The following is a 14,303-nucleotide window of genomic DNA, read 5'->3' as shown; positions in this document are numbered from 1 at the left end:
GTTTTCAACGTAGATTCCACACATTAGATTGACAGTGACATTGAAGCAATGTTGGTTCAACCAGTGTGAGCTCAGTGGGATGGTTAGCGGCCATATTGAAAAATGTGTACCCTATGATTAAATCAGTAGTAGCTATGCATCATTGTTTAGACTTTCCCTAGCTTTATGTAACATGCGGTGCATTCATTATGAAGGCATTTTGCAAAAATGGGTTACCTGTACCTCTTTAATGCTGGATGTAATGCATTCCTATGGGATTTCATATAGGGTGCAAAGTATGGGCAATTTCTTAATGTTAACACAAGTTAAGGAATCATATTTCATATCATCTGTGAACTTTTTTCAAACATTTTTTTTGTCATATACAGTGCATTCGGAAAGTATTCAGACCCCTTGCCTTTTTCCACATTTTGTTACGTTGCAGCCTTATTCTAAAATGGATTAAATTAATGTTTTTCCTCATCAATCGACACACACTACCCCATAACAAAGCGAAAACAGATTTTTAGACATTTTTGTAAATGTATTAAAAATAAAACAGATACCTTATTTACATAAGTATTCAGACCCTTTGCTATGAAACTCGAAATTGAGCTCAGGTGCATCCTGTTTCCATTGATCATCCTTGAGATGTTTCTACAACTTGATTGGAGTCCATCTGTGCTAAATTCAATTGATTGGACATAATTTGGAAAGGCACACACCTTTCTATATAAGATCCCACAGTTGACAGAGCAAAAACCAAGCCATGAGGTCAAAGGAATTGCTCCTAGACAGGATTGTGTCGAGGCACAGATCTGGGGAAGGGTACCAAAACATGTCTGCAGTATTGAAAGTCCTCGAGAACACAGTGGCCTCCATTCTGAAATGGAAGAAGTTTGGAACCACCAAGACTCTTCCTAGAGCTGGCCGTCCGGCCAAACTCAGCAATCTGGGGAGAAGGGCCTTGGTCAGGGAGATGTCCACGAACCCGATGGTCACTCTGACAGAGCTTTAGAGTTCCTCTGTGGAGATGGGAGAACCTTCCAGAAGGACAACCATCTCTGCAGCACTCCATCAATCAGGCCTTTATGGTAGGGTGGCCAGACAGAAGCCACTCCTCAGTAAAAGGCACATGACAGCCCGCTTGGAGTTTGCCAAAAGGCACCTAAAGGACTCTAAGACCATTTTATATGTATATACTGTATTCTATTCTACTGTATTTTAGGCAACAACACTCTGACATTGCTCATCCTAATATTTATAGCAAAAAAAGAAACGTCCTCTCACTGTCAACTGCGTTTATTTTCAGCAAACTTAACATGTGTAAATATTTGTATGAACATAACAAGATTCAACAACTGAGACATAAACTGAACAAGTTCCACAGACATTTGACTAACAGAAATGGAATAATGTGTCCCTGAACAAAGGGGGGTTCAAAATCAAAAGTAACAGTATCTGGTGTGGCCACCAGCTGCATTAAGTACTGCAGTGCATCTCCTCCTCATGGACTGCACCAGATTTGCCAGTTCTTGCTGTGAGATGTTACCCCACTCTTCCACCAAGGTACCTGCAAGTAAAACACTATCTACCCTAGCCCTCACCCTCCGATCCAACAGGTCCCAGACGTGCTCAATGGGATTGAGATCCGGGCTCTTCGCTGGCCATGGCAGAACACTGACATTCCTGTCTTGCAGGAAATAATGTAGAGATCGAGCAGTATGGCTGGTGGCATTGTCATGCTGGAGGGTCATGTCAGGATGAGCCTGCAGGAAGGGTACCACATGAGGGAGGAGGATGTCTTCCCTGTAACACACAGCGTTGAGATTGCCTGCAATGACAACAAGCTCAGTCCGATGATGCTGTGACACACCGCCCCAGACCATGACGGACCCTCCACCTCGATCCCGCTCCAGAGTACAGGCCTCGGTGTAACGCTCATTCCTTTGACAATAAATGCGAATCCGACCATCACCCCTGGTGAGACAAAACCGCGACTCGCCAGTGAAGAGCACTTTTTGCCAGTCCTGTCTGGTCCAGCGACGGTGGGTTTGTGCCCATAGGCGACATTGTTGCCGGTGAGGACCTGCCTTACAACAGGCCTACAAGCCCTCAGTCCAGCCTCTCTCAGCCTATTGCGGACAGTCTGAGCACTGATGGAGGGATTGTGCGTTCCTGGTGTAACTCGGGCAGTTGTTGTTGCCATCCTGTACCTGTCCCGCAGGTGTGATGTTCGGATGTACCGATCCTGTGCAGGTGTTGTTACACGTGGTCTGCCACTGCGAGAACGATCAGCTGTCCGTCCTGTCTCCCTGTAGCGCTGTCTTAGGCGTCTCACAGTACGGACATAGCAATTTATTGCCCTGGCCACATCTGCAGTCCTCATGCCTCCTTGCAGCATGCCTAAGGCACGTTCACGCAGATGAGCAGGGACCCTGGGCATCTTTCTTTTGGTGTTTTTCAAAGTCAGTAGAAAGGCCTCTTTAGTGTCCAAAGTCTTCATAACTGTTACCTTAATTCCCTACCGTCTGTAAGCTGTTAGTGTCTTTAAAAAAAATATATGTTTTATATATTAAAAATTTTTAAGGGGTGGATCAGCTTAATATTACAGATAGATTGTTGCTTCCATCAATGTAATTGTCTGCATCATTTCCAATCCCCCATATATTTTTGGGGTAAATATATATATCCATATACATACACATGCATACATATACACATATATACATACACATACCTATATAGACATACATATACACATATATACATACACATACCTATATAGACATACATACTTTTTTTAGAATATACCTTTATTATTCCCCAAACCCTACCACCCTTCCCCCAACTGGAGTAAACTAATAACACTTAGGCTTCTACCTTCAGTTTATACATCTTATACTCATTTTACATTATACACACAATAGTTATATTTTGTTTGTTTTTAGTCCTTCCTCTATTTCTGATGTCCATCCAGTTTAATTTCTATTTGTAACTGTGCTATTTCACAAGATTTCTGAACCTATATACATTTTACAGACCCCGTATGTTTTACGTTATCTTGTTATTAGTCCCAGCCTTCAGCTCCATTCAACCCCTCTGTAATGGAAATTATATGATTAAAGGTTTGACTAAATTATTTCACTCAGAAAACCTGTTGAAATGTATTGGAAATAAGGCTATAATAATGGGTTAAAAACTATAATCCAATACTGTGTGTGAATAAGACACTGTTAAAATGAGCAGGGCAGAGTTGATAAGACGACCTTGGGAAAGGAACAGGAGAAGAGGCCTCTCTAAGTTAGGGAGAGAAACAACGGCCTGGGAACGGCTAGTTGGCAGGAGATTAGAAGACAGGTAGCAAGGTTGGTAAGGAATGTATGTGTACTGTGGAAAAATACAGCCGCCTAAAGCGGGGTGGAGTTCTCTACTGGTGTGTGTGTGTGTGTTAATATAAAATACTTTGTACATTGTAAGGATGGCAGAGCTCTCATAAATAAACGTTTTGACCCTTGTAGGCTGGGTCTCCGTCTGCTTCTTTCAACCAGAATCTAACACCCTCTGGGGATGGGGGGGGGGGGGTAGACTGAGTAGTTTAATTGAAGTTCGGTTTAAGAACATTGATAACTTAATAAATTCACATAACACCCTCCCATCTATCTCTCAACATCATCCATCCAGTCCTGTTATTACCATGATCCTGGTAATATTTAGCTAAATACTTATAAAATCTCTGGGCCATCATTCAGCATCACCTAACCTTTCAGTCTTTATGGTCTTATTAAAGCAATTATTTATTCATTTATGGCTTTGAAAATGGAGATGCCATGAAAAACAGCCCCAAACCATTATTCCTCCTCCAACAAACTTTACAGTTGGCACTATACATTTGGGCAGGTAGTGTTCTCCTGAAATCCTCCAAACCCGAATTCGTCCGTCGAACTACCAGATGGTGAAGCGTGACTCATCACTCCAGAGAACGCGTTTCCACTGCTCCAGAATTCAATGGGGGGCGAGCTTTACACCACTCCAGCCGGCGCTTGGCATTGCGCATGGAGATCTTAGGCTTGTGTGGCTGCTCGGCCATGGAAAAACAGAAGCAGGAAGCACCAGTGACTCGCTCGATACAGAAGAGATCAGATGAAGCAGACGCTAAGCAACAGGACTGTTTTGATAACACAGACTGAAATATGTTTCGGGATTCTTCCGATGGCATTGAAGAGTGCACCACATCAGTCAGTCACTGGCTTCATCAATAAGTGCATTGATGACGTCGTCCCCACAGTGACTGTACGTACATACCCCAACCAGAAGCCATGGATTACAGGCAGCATCCGCACTGAGATAAATGGTAGAGCTGCCACTTTCAAGGAGCGGGACTCTAACCTGGAAGCTTATAAGAAATCCCACTATGCCCTCCGACGAACCATCAAACAGGCAAAGCATCAAAACAGGACAAAGATTGAATCGTTCAGCTCAGCCGTTACAGAAGGGGTGTCCACATACACTATATATACAAAAGTATCATACTAATTGGAATATCCCGGATTTCCATTTTTCATTCTAGCGGTGGAGGTTGGATCAAAAGAAAGGAGCGCTGGGGGAAGATGTCACACAACACGTTCTAAGTGCATCGGTGTGACCATACTGATAAGATGCAATGCTGTTCTCAGATCAGCTTTCTGATCTGATTTCTTACCTTAACGTTTATAACTATTTCACTATACTGATGACAGATCAGCTCCTAGAGAGATATTACCCCCTACGGCTGCAAATATTGCGGCGTCTTATTCTAATGCTTACACCAAAATAATGCACTAAAATCACCAATTTGACACATCATTGAACACGTTAGGCTACCCATCATGAAATATACTGAGACACATTACAGACAGTAGCAACTCAACTGATTGAACGTTACATTTATTTCAATATGGCCTGTTTATATTTTAATGCCGTCATCTCGGGTTTTTACTTGAAGCAACTTTTCATGTCGCTTAACCAATTGCAAAGACATTTGTATTTGTAGTCAACTTTGTTCTGTAGTTATTGGCGGTCACAGAGAGATGGATAAACCATTTGATTCTATGCTGAACAACAACAACAAAAAACGCCAAGGGGGATGAATACTTTTGCAAATGTTTTGCTACACCCTACTGGAAAGCTCTTCTTTGTCTAGACACATTCAGCATCGTTCACACCCTCAAGCCTTAGACCCACCCATCTCTTTAAGGATTCACATGTGAGGCCATGTGGTAAACACACTGTCACGTTCCTCGTATTCTCCCTCATCGGAAGATATGTTGAAATCACTCGATGACCAATACGCAGCGGGTGGACTGTATAGGACTCCCAATCAAAGGCAACTCAACACAGTATTATATTTGGTCAGGACATGGCAAAGTTATGTTTGGTTATGGTATTTGTTAAACATCACTCGATGACCAATACGCAGCGGGTTGACTGCGCCACATCATATTTCTTATAGATGGAAACGACAAAACTAAATAAACACGCAAAGGAGAAAGGTGACAGTTTCACAGGTGAAACGAAACACAGTGCAAAATACAATTACCCACAAACACACAGACAAACACACCCTACTAATATAGGACTCCCAATCAAAGGCAACTCAACACACCTGCCTTCATTTGAGAGTCCAGCACCCAACCTACACATAGAAAACCTAACCTAGAACCTAAACCAACACTCACAACCCCACTATACCATAACCAAACATAACTCTGCCACGTCCTGACCAAATATAATACAAAAATACCTAAGTATATGGTTAGGACGTGACACACACGCTATATAAAATAAAATCCAGTTTTATTTCTCACATGCACAGGATACAGAAGGTGTAAATGGCACAGGGAAGTGGTTACTTGCATAGTAGCAATATCATAAACAGAACGTGTCCAGAAAATATTTAAGCAATATTAGATGGCACTTACCCGACACACTTGTCTAAATTGATGTGTCATGTGAAGGAAATGCTAAAACCTTCCCCCAGCCACATCTAGTTAAGTGGATGGGTCACCATTGTCTAGACATGTACACATGTTCATGAAATATAATAGATGGCTGTAATCACCCCCAGCTACATCTAGCTAAGTGGATGGGCCATGTAGTAATTCGGCCGAAGTGGAGTCTTTTGTTTAGACATGTAGCTAGCCAGGTAGCTAGCTAGCTAAACAATGAACCATAATCCCAACTCATACTACTACCAATACAAACATTGTCAGAGCTGTAGTGTGAATCTGCAGGTAGCTAAAGCTAACAAAACTAGGTTCAATGTCAGCTAGCTAACATTAGGCTATAACTAGCAATGCAAATGGATTTCTGATTCAAGTAATATTAATACACAGATCATATACGTAACGTTAGCATGTTGGCTTGCTAGCTAATGTTTGCTAGCTAACTAACAGTACGCCTTAACTTGCAATAAAAATTACTTTCTGACAAAATTAGAAATGTATATCTGAAAATGTAGCTAGATTCTTACCCATATGCATGGATGAACGCATCACGGCAGACTGGAACCATTTAGCTCTGTTCTGTTTGTAGCTCCATCTTGTTTGGAAGGTGTTGTCAAGTCACTCCGGTTCACACTGACCGGGGCGTGTGCAGAAAGTAGCCCATCACTTTCTCCAACTGATCTGTCGATAACGCCTGCTAAATTCAGGGCATCAATGTTGCTGAGAAAAGTCGCAAAACTTCTGTAGTTCGATGGCTAACGTTATCTCTTTCAAAAACGATGCAGTAGAAAGGACTGTCAACACATATTGAACAGTTCACGTTATATACACAGAAGCGTGCTACATGGCAGACCAATCGAAACTCATCTCCCGGCATGTCTGGCCCATCCATTATCTCAGCCAATCACGGCTAGCGGGAAGGTTCCTTCCTTTTTCCATGGCTTAATCAACTAGGCTCGTAACTTAACAATTTGATTTGTATTTGCAGATGGAATACACATGAACGTTCACATGTTCCAGAAGGCATTTCTGCCAAATTTATTTTAGATTTTTTATGTTTACGTTCAAATGCCTTTTCTTCAAATGCAGTCGCAAAAACCATCAAGCGCTATGATGTAACTGGCTCTCATGAGGACCGCCACAGGAAAGGAAGACCCAGAGTTACCTCTGCTGCAGAGGATAAGTTCATTACACTTACCAGTCTCAGAAATTGCAGTCCAAATAAATGCTTCACAGAGTTCAAGTAACAGACACATCTCAACATCAACTGTTTAGAGAGCACAGGAGAAGAAAAATGTATGAAAAGTATGAGTTGTATGAAATGTATGCATTCACTACTGTAAGTCGCTCTGGATAAGAGCGTCTGCTAAATGACTAAAATGTAAATGTAATGTAAATGTAGAGGAGACTGCATGAATCAGGCTTTCATGGTCGAATTGCTGCAAAGAAACCACTACTAAAAGGACACCAATAAGAGACTTGCTTGGGCCAAGAAACACGAGCAATGGACATTAGACCGGTGGAAATCAATCCTTTGGTCTGATGAGTCCAAATTGGAGATTTTTGTTTCCAACCGCTGTGTCTTTGTGAGATACAGAATAGGTGAACGGATGATCTCCGCATGTGTGGTTCCCACCGTGAAGCATGGAGGAGGTGGTGTGATGGTGCTTTGCTGGTGACACTGTCTGTGATTTATTTAGAATTCAAGGCACACTTAACCAGCATGGCTAACACAGCATTCTGCAGTGATACACCATCCCATCTGGTTTGCGCTTAATGGGACTATCATTTGTTTTCAACAGAACAATGACCGAACACACCTCCAGGCTGTGTGAGAGCTATTTTACCAAGAAGGGGAGTGCTGGCCTCCACAATCACCTGACCTCAACCCAATTCAAATCAAATCACATTTATTTATATAGCCCTTCATACATCAGCTGATATCTCAAAGTGCTGTACAGAAACCCAGCCTAAAACCCCAAACAGCAAGCAATGCATGTGAAAGAAGCACGGTGGCTAGGAAAAACTCCCTAGGAAAAACTCCCTAGAAAGGCAAAAACCTAGGAAGAAACCTAGAGAGGAACCAGGCTATGAGGGGTGGCCAGTCCTCTTCTGGCTGTGCCGGGTGGATATTATAACAGAACATGGTCAAGATGTTAAAATGTTCATAAATGACCAGCATGGTCAAATAATAATAATCATAGTAGTTGTCGAGGGTGCAACAAGCACGTCCGGTGAACAGGTCAGGGTTCCATAGCCGAGGGCAGAACAGTTGAAACTGGAGCAGCAGCACGGCCAGGTGGACTGGGGACAGCAAAGAGTCATCATGCCAGGTAGTCCTGGGGCATGGTCCTAGGGCTCAGGTCCTCGGAGAGAAAGACAGAAAGAGAGAAAGAGAGAATCAGAGAGAGCATATTTAAATTCACACAGGACACCGGATAAGACAAGAGAAATACTCCAGATGTAACAGACTGACCCTAGCCCCCCGACACAAACTACTGCAGCATAAATACTGGAATGCATAAATACTGGAATGCATTTCCAATTGAGATGGTTTGGGATGAGTTGGACCGCAGAGTGAAGGAAAAGCAGCCAACAAGTGCTCAGCATATGTGGGAACTTCTTCAAGACTGTTGGAAATGCATTCCAGGTGAAGCTGGTTGAGAGAATGCCAAGAGTGTGCAAAGCTGTCATCAAGGCAAAGGGTGGCTTCTTTGAAGAATCTCAAATATAAAGTATATTTGTTTACCACTTTTTTGGTTACTACATGATTCCATGTGTTATTTCATCGTTTTGATGTCTTCCCTATTATTCTAGTAGGTGTGTACGAACTGTAGACTGGTACTGTATGTCTCCATCTTTAAATGTCTCTTGTGAACCAGCAAAGTTAAAACCATGAGCTGAACACTGTTTTCTACTGTTGTTGGACTGTAAAAGTCAACTCAACAAAGCAAGCATCAACTGACCCAGACAAAGGCCAGCTAGGGTGAAGGGGTACAAATCTGATGGGGTCAAAACATTTGGTAGAGGTTGAACACTAAAGAAAAATAACAATGTCCTTAAAATGGGAATAGATGTACAAAATAAAAAGTCAAGGATTTAACCTCTACAGGATTGGTGGGTCCCCCTCAGGGCAGTTGAGCTAACATATGCTAATTGCTTTAGCCTGAGGTTGTAAGTAACACGGACATTCCCAGGACATATCTGATATTGGCAGAAGGATTAAATTCTTGTTAATCGAACTGCACTGTCCAATTTACAGTAGCTATTACAGTTAAAGAATACCATGCTATTGTTTGATGAGAGTGCACAATTATGAACTTGAAAATGTATTAATAAACCAATTAGGCAAATTTGGGCAGTCTTGATACAACATTTTGAACAGAAATGTAATGGTTCTTTGGATTAGTCTAAAACTTTGCACATACTGATGCCTTCTAGTGGCCAACATCTAAATTGCGCCTGGGCTGGAATAATACATTATGGCCTTTCTCTTTTAAAGACGGTACAAAAAAAAAAGACATGGTTTTTTTCTTTGTATTATCTTTTACCAGATCTAATGTATTATATTCTCCTACATTACTTTCACATTTCCACAAACTTCAAAGTGTTTCCTTTCAAATAGTACCAAGAATATGCAGATCCTTGCTTCAGGTCCTGAAATACAGGCAGTTAGATTTGGGTATGTTATTTTAGGAAATCTGATGGGGTCAAAAAGTTTGGTAAAGGTTGAACATTAACAAAAAATAACAATGTCCCTAAAATGTGAATAGATGTACAAAATAAAAAGTCAAGGATTTAAGAAATAAAATGTTTATTTTTATTTTGAAGGGACAAACTGTCAAAAAGGACTTTAACGGTCAGTTAAAGAATGACAATGAGAAAACAATAAAGCAGTTTGGTTTGCTCTGCAGTACCATTCAAGCAAAAAATATGTACAACAAAATACACATATTGTAATTTAAAAAAGCCATGGTACTTTACATTAATAATTACCCATTGTTGCCATGTCTTCATTGATAATGGTGCATTTACACCAGAGAAGCTCAGATGTCCTGTTGGTGGCAATATAAAACCCCATCAGGTGTTCTCAACCCATAGAAAACCCCATCAGGTGTTCTCAACCCATAGAAAACCCCATCAGGTGTTCTCAACCCATAGAAAACCCCATCAGGTGTTCTCAACCCATAGAAAACCCCATCAGGTGTTCTCAACCCATAGAAAACCCCATCAGGTGTTCTCAACCCATAGAAAACCCCATCAGGTGCTCTTAACCCATAGAAAACCCCATCAGGTGTTCCCAACCCATAGAAAACCCTATCAGGAGGATTTATAAAAGTCAGAAAATTAAGGCAGATAGCAGAAGAATACATTGTTCACTGTTCAACGTATAGAACAATCGGATAACATGTAGACAGTATGAATGGGAGCATCATGCATAACTCCTACAACCCTCAAACTCAACTCAGGACCTCCAAGCCAGATCCACTGCCTTTTTCCATTGTTCCCCTCTAAATCAGGGACTGATTTAGACCTGGGACACGAGGTGTGTACAATTATCAGGTAGAACAGAAAACCAGCAGGCTCTAGACCTTGTAGGGTAAGAGTTGAATACCCCTGTCCTATAGGAGCCTTGGCTCACTATAGGCTGGCCGTATAACAGCTGTAGGATGAGATATGTACCTCAGGCTTTTTGCATAATATAGCTTTTTTTTTTCTCTCCACAAAACCTTGACATTTGATCATTTCATTTACAATAGAATGTGATCTCAGTCACAACCAGACCATTTAGAGTACAATCATATGGATATTTTCTAATTCATTTTAGCGTAATTTCATAGTCCAAAACAATCTAACTGGCGAAAAATCCTTCACAATGCTATAAAGCAATAGGCATCTCTATAAGTCATATATTAAAGGTTTCAATATTTCCCCAAAAATTATGCAATTTTGTATTTTCTTAATAAAATAATTCATTTGTCAGTGATAAAGATTATATATTTTTTCTTTCAATCTACATAAATTAGTTAGAAAATATTAGTGTGATTCTCTATGGTAACATTATAGGCTGAAATATCAATAGACCTATAGTACAAATGTTTGATTTAGCAAGTAGGTTACACAGTATTCAGTCACACAGCTAAAATGGAAGCACTGTGCTCAGGGAAGGAAGTTAAATTACCCTAATTTTCAGACTGGGCTAGTAGAAAATGTGCCAAAAAACACAGGCACTGAGTAACAACGACATCCCTCGCTCTCTTACAGGCCAACGTCATAAATTAGATAACATCTGAAATAATTAAAAATAATTTAACCAAAATGTAATATGTCAAAAATATTAAAATAATAAAGGCCCAGTCAAAAACGATTTCCTGTGTTTTATCTATATTTCCACACTATGAGGTTGGAATAATACTGTGAAATGATGATAGTGCCCTTTAAGTGTAAGAGCAGTTTGAAAAGACCGGCTGAAATGTAAGCCTCTTCTGTTGAGATTGAGTTCTGTCCTTCCATGGTCACCAGGCAGTAAATTAGTTAATAAACCAATAAGAAAGAGTTCCAAACCTCTCTGCCAATAACAGCTAGTTTTCTGTTTTCCCCTCCCCACTCAGACCACTCCCAGACAGCCCTAGCTAAAATCTTGCCCTTTGCTAAGAATGCATTTTTTCCTTCTTTGTGACCATTTTAATTGACAACAATCCCAGTAAGGTACTTAATTATTACCCAGAAATTATTTGATATTGAAATAAAAAAACAGCTGCATTGGGACTGTTAAATCATTTTGCAATGGATTTAGCTTTTAAATAATGCCATATTCCTAAATCCCAACACCGTCTCTGAGCAGAGTAGGGATATTACGGATAAGGGAATACACCTCAAAATGGCACTCTATTCCCTAATAGTGCCCCCCGGGCTCCAGTCAATAGGGAGCCATAGGGCTCTGGTCTGAAGTAGTGCACTATATAGGGAATAGGGAGCCATTTGGGACAAAGTCAAAGTAAGATTGCACTTCCTGGTTATAAAAATCAAACTGCTGCTTGAACCTACGTTTAGCAGGCTTTTTTTAAATCTGAAAATAAATTGAAAATCCTAAAAGAAAAACCTAAAAAAAATAAAAAATACAAATAAAAGCCAATCATAGATGGAGAACCAGGAAGTTATGGTCCATCAATCACCAGTTTCCCAGATAAAGTGCTGAGCAAGGAGCTTCCGGAGGGACTGTTGTACCATACCAGAGCCTTGGACACCATTATGGAGGCCTCTGGCTTTAGGATGAAACACAGGGGCTGACCGTTGACCCTCCTCCTCCCCCCCCCCAACGCCAGTCAACTGGGACGGAGCACAGAGACGTAATGGAAGCTGGGGTTACGATAACGTTGTGATTCTGTGTGTGTGTGTGTGTGTGTGTGTGTGTGTGTGTGTGTGTGTGTGTGTGTAAAAGCAACACCCACCACAGTGCTTCAATGGCCACAACGGTCTGCTTCCTAAAGCTAGAAAAAGTCCCTGAGGTTGACATTCAGCAACGTTGAAAGATTCCCTACTGACCATATCCCCCCAACAGAACAGCAACGAGCACCAGTCACCCTCTGTGTTGTGTCAGCGTGGAGGGGCAGGCTTGGCTCCAACACTCAGCATCAGTGTATGGTCACACAAATACATGACTCAGATTACACAAATCCAGCGTTCACTTTTATGTTAGTCTCACTTTCTTCTTTTCGAACGAAATGTTCGCTGCCATTTCATACAGCAATAATTACCAACTGCTTTTGCTAACATTTGGAAGGCAAGAACGGAATCTCATTAACAATAGATGATGTGAGAGAGAAATCACAGCTTCCTCCAACAGCAGACTGTTTACACTGACTACCGTCCCCCCTAATTCACTACATAACCCAGAACACAGTTGGCAGTTCAGTTCCGGTTAGTTAACCCCTGACGGCTTCCTCCAACACTTGATTGTCTGAACGTTGCAGGGGGTTCTGGGACAGATTCTGACAGACCAATCAGAGACTCCAGGAGGCAGGCCCCAGGGTCGCTGGCCTGTGATTGGCTGCTGGGGTAACTAGGCAACTGGAAGTGAAAGAAGCTGTCCATGTGTTGGTACTCCTTTAGGGAGTTGTAGAGGGAGGAAGGACCCAGACAGAAACCATCAAAGAACTCCAGGTCAGACTCTGAAGACAGGCTGGCGGCGGTGCCATCTACTGAGGGAAATGGGGTGTTGGGGCAGTCTACTGAGGAAGAGGGGGTGTTGGGGCAGTCTACTGAGGAAGAGGGGGTGTTGGGGCAGTCTACTGAGGAAGAGGGGGCGTTGGGGCAGTCTACTGAGGAAGAGGGGGTGTTGGGGCAGTCTACTGAGGAAGAGGGGGTGTTGGGGCAGTCTACTGAGGAAGAGGGGGTGTTGGGGCAGTCTACTGAGGAAGAGGGGGTGTTGGGGCAGTCTACTGAGGAAGAGGGGGTGTTGGGGCAGTCTACTGAGGAAGAGGGGGTGTTGGGGAAGTCTACTGAGGAAGAGGGGGTGTTGGGGCAATCTACTGAGGAAGAGGGCACGTTGGGGACACTGAAGCCGCTGTGGTGGAACAGAGAGCTGCCTTGGTTAGCATTATCATCTAACAGCTGTGATATAGCCATGGCCCGGTTGTCTCTGTGCACCTCGAGATTGTCATTCTCCTCTGGGAAGTCTGCCGTGCTAAACCCTGTCAACACCCACGGCTGTTGCTGTAGACGTTGCTCGGGGCAGCAGCGGTTGTCATTGACAACGCGGTTGTTTACATTGTAGTCGTCGTCGTCGTCGATGTCGCTGAAGCTGAGGATTCGGCTCAGTCCGTTCTCATCCACATCATCCAGCAGGGGGCCGTCCTCCCGGGAGCGCCGCCCTAACTCCGCCCCTTCCTCTGAGTAGTCACTCCCCCCAGAGGAGTCTGTCGTGTCGCTACTACAGCTGTTCTCCCTGACCGCCGCCAGCTCTGAGCTGAAGTGGAAGGAGGGGCGGTCTGGGATGGAGGGAAGGTCGGACACGGGGTTGTAGTAGTGACATGGGGCCGTCTCTTCCAGGTCCTCTTCCTCTGGTCCAGACGTCTCCTCCAGTCTCTTCTCCAGCTCTAGCTTCATGATGGTGTGGATGTAGTGGGTCTGAACCCGGCTGGAGTTGAACTCTATACGGCCTTCGTGGTTACCGCAGCCATCCTTAGTGCAGCCGCAGGGAAATGACGAGTGGTCCATCTGGGGAGAGAAGAGGACGTAAAAATAAAATAAATCAGGTTCTGCTTTGTCCCTGAGGGTACAGAATATTGTATTACAGTGGACAAATAACCACTGCTCATATTGTAAAGTAAAGTATTT

At 42.6% G+C, this 14,303-nt stretch overlaps 1 pseudogene; it reads right to left on the bottom strand.

Annotated features, from left to right (window-relative positions):
• Nucleotides 1-9,760: 9,760 nt before the first annotated feature.
• LOC115183169 (cysteine/serine-rich nuclear protein 1-like) overlaps nucleotides 9,761-14,303 on the bottom strand; it is a 49,675-nt pseudogene continuing 45,132 nt past the window's right edge.

This window comes from Salmo trutta, unplaced genomic scaffold (assembly GCF_901001165.1).
Source record: "Salmo trutta unplaced genomic scaffold, fSalTru1.1, whole genome shotgun sequence".
NCBI lineage: Eukaryota > Metazoa > Chordata > Actinopteri > Salmoniformes > Salmonidae > Salmo > Salmo trutta.
Note: the sequence above shows the minus strand (reverse complement) of the source record. Positions and strands in the feature narration are given on the sequence as shown.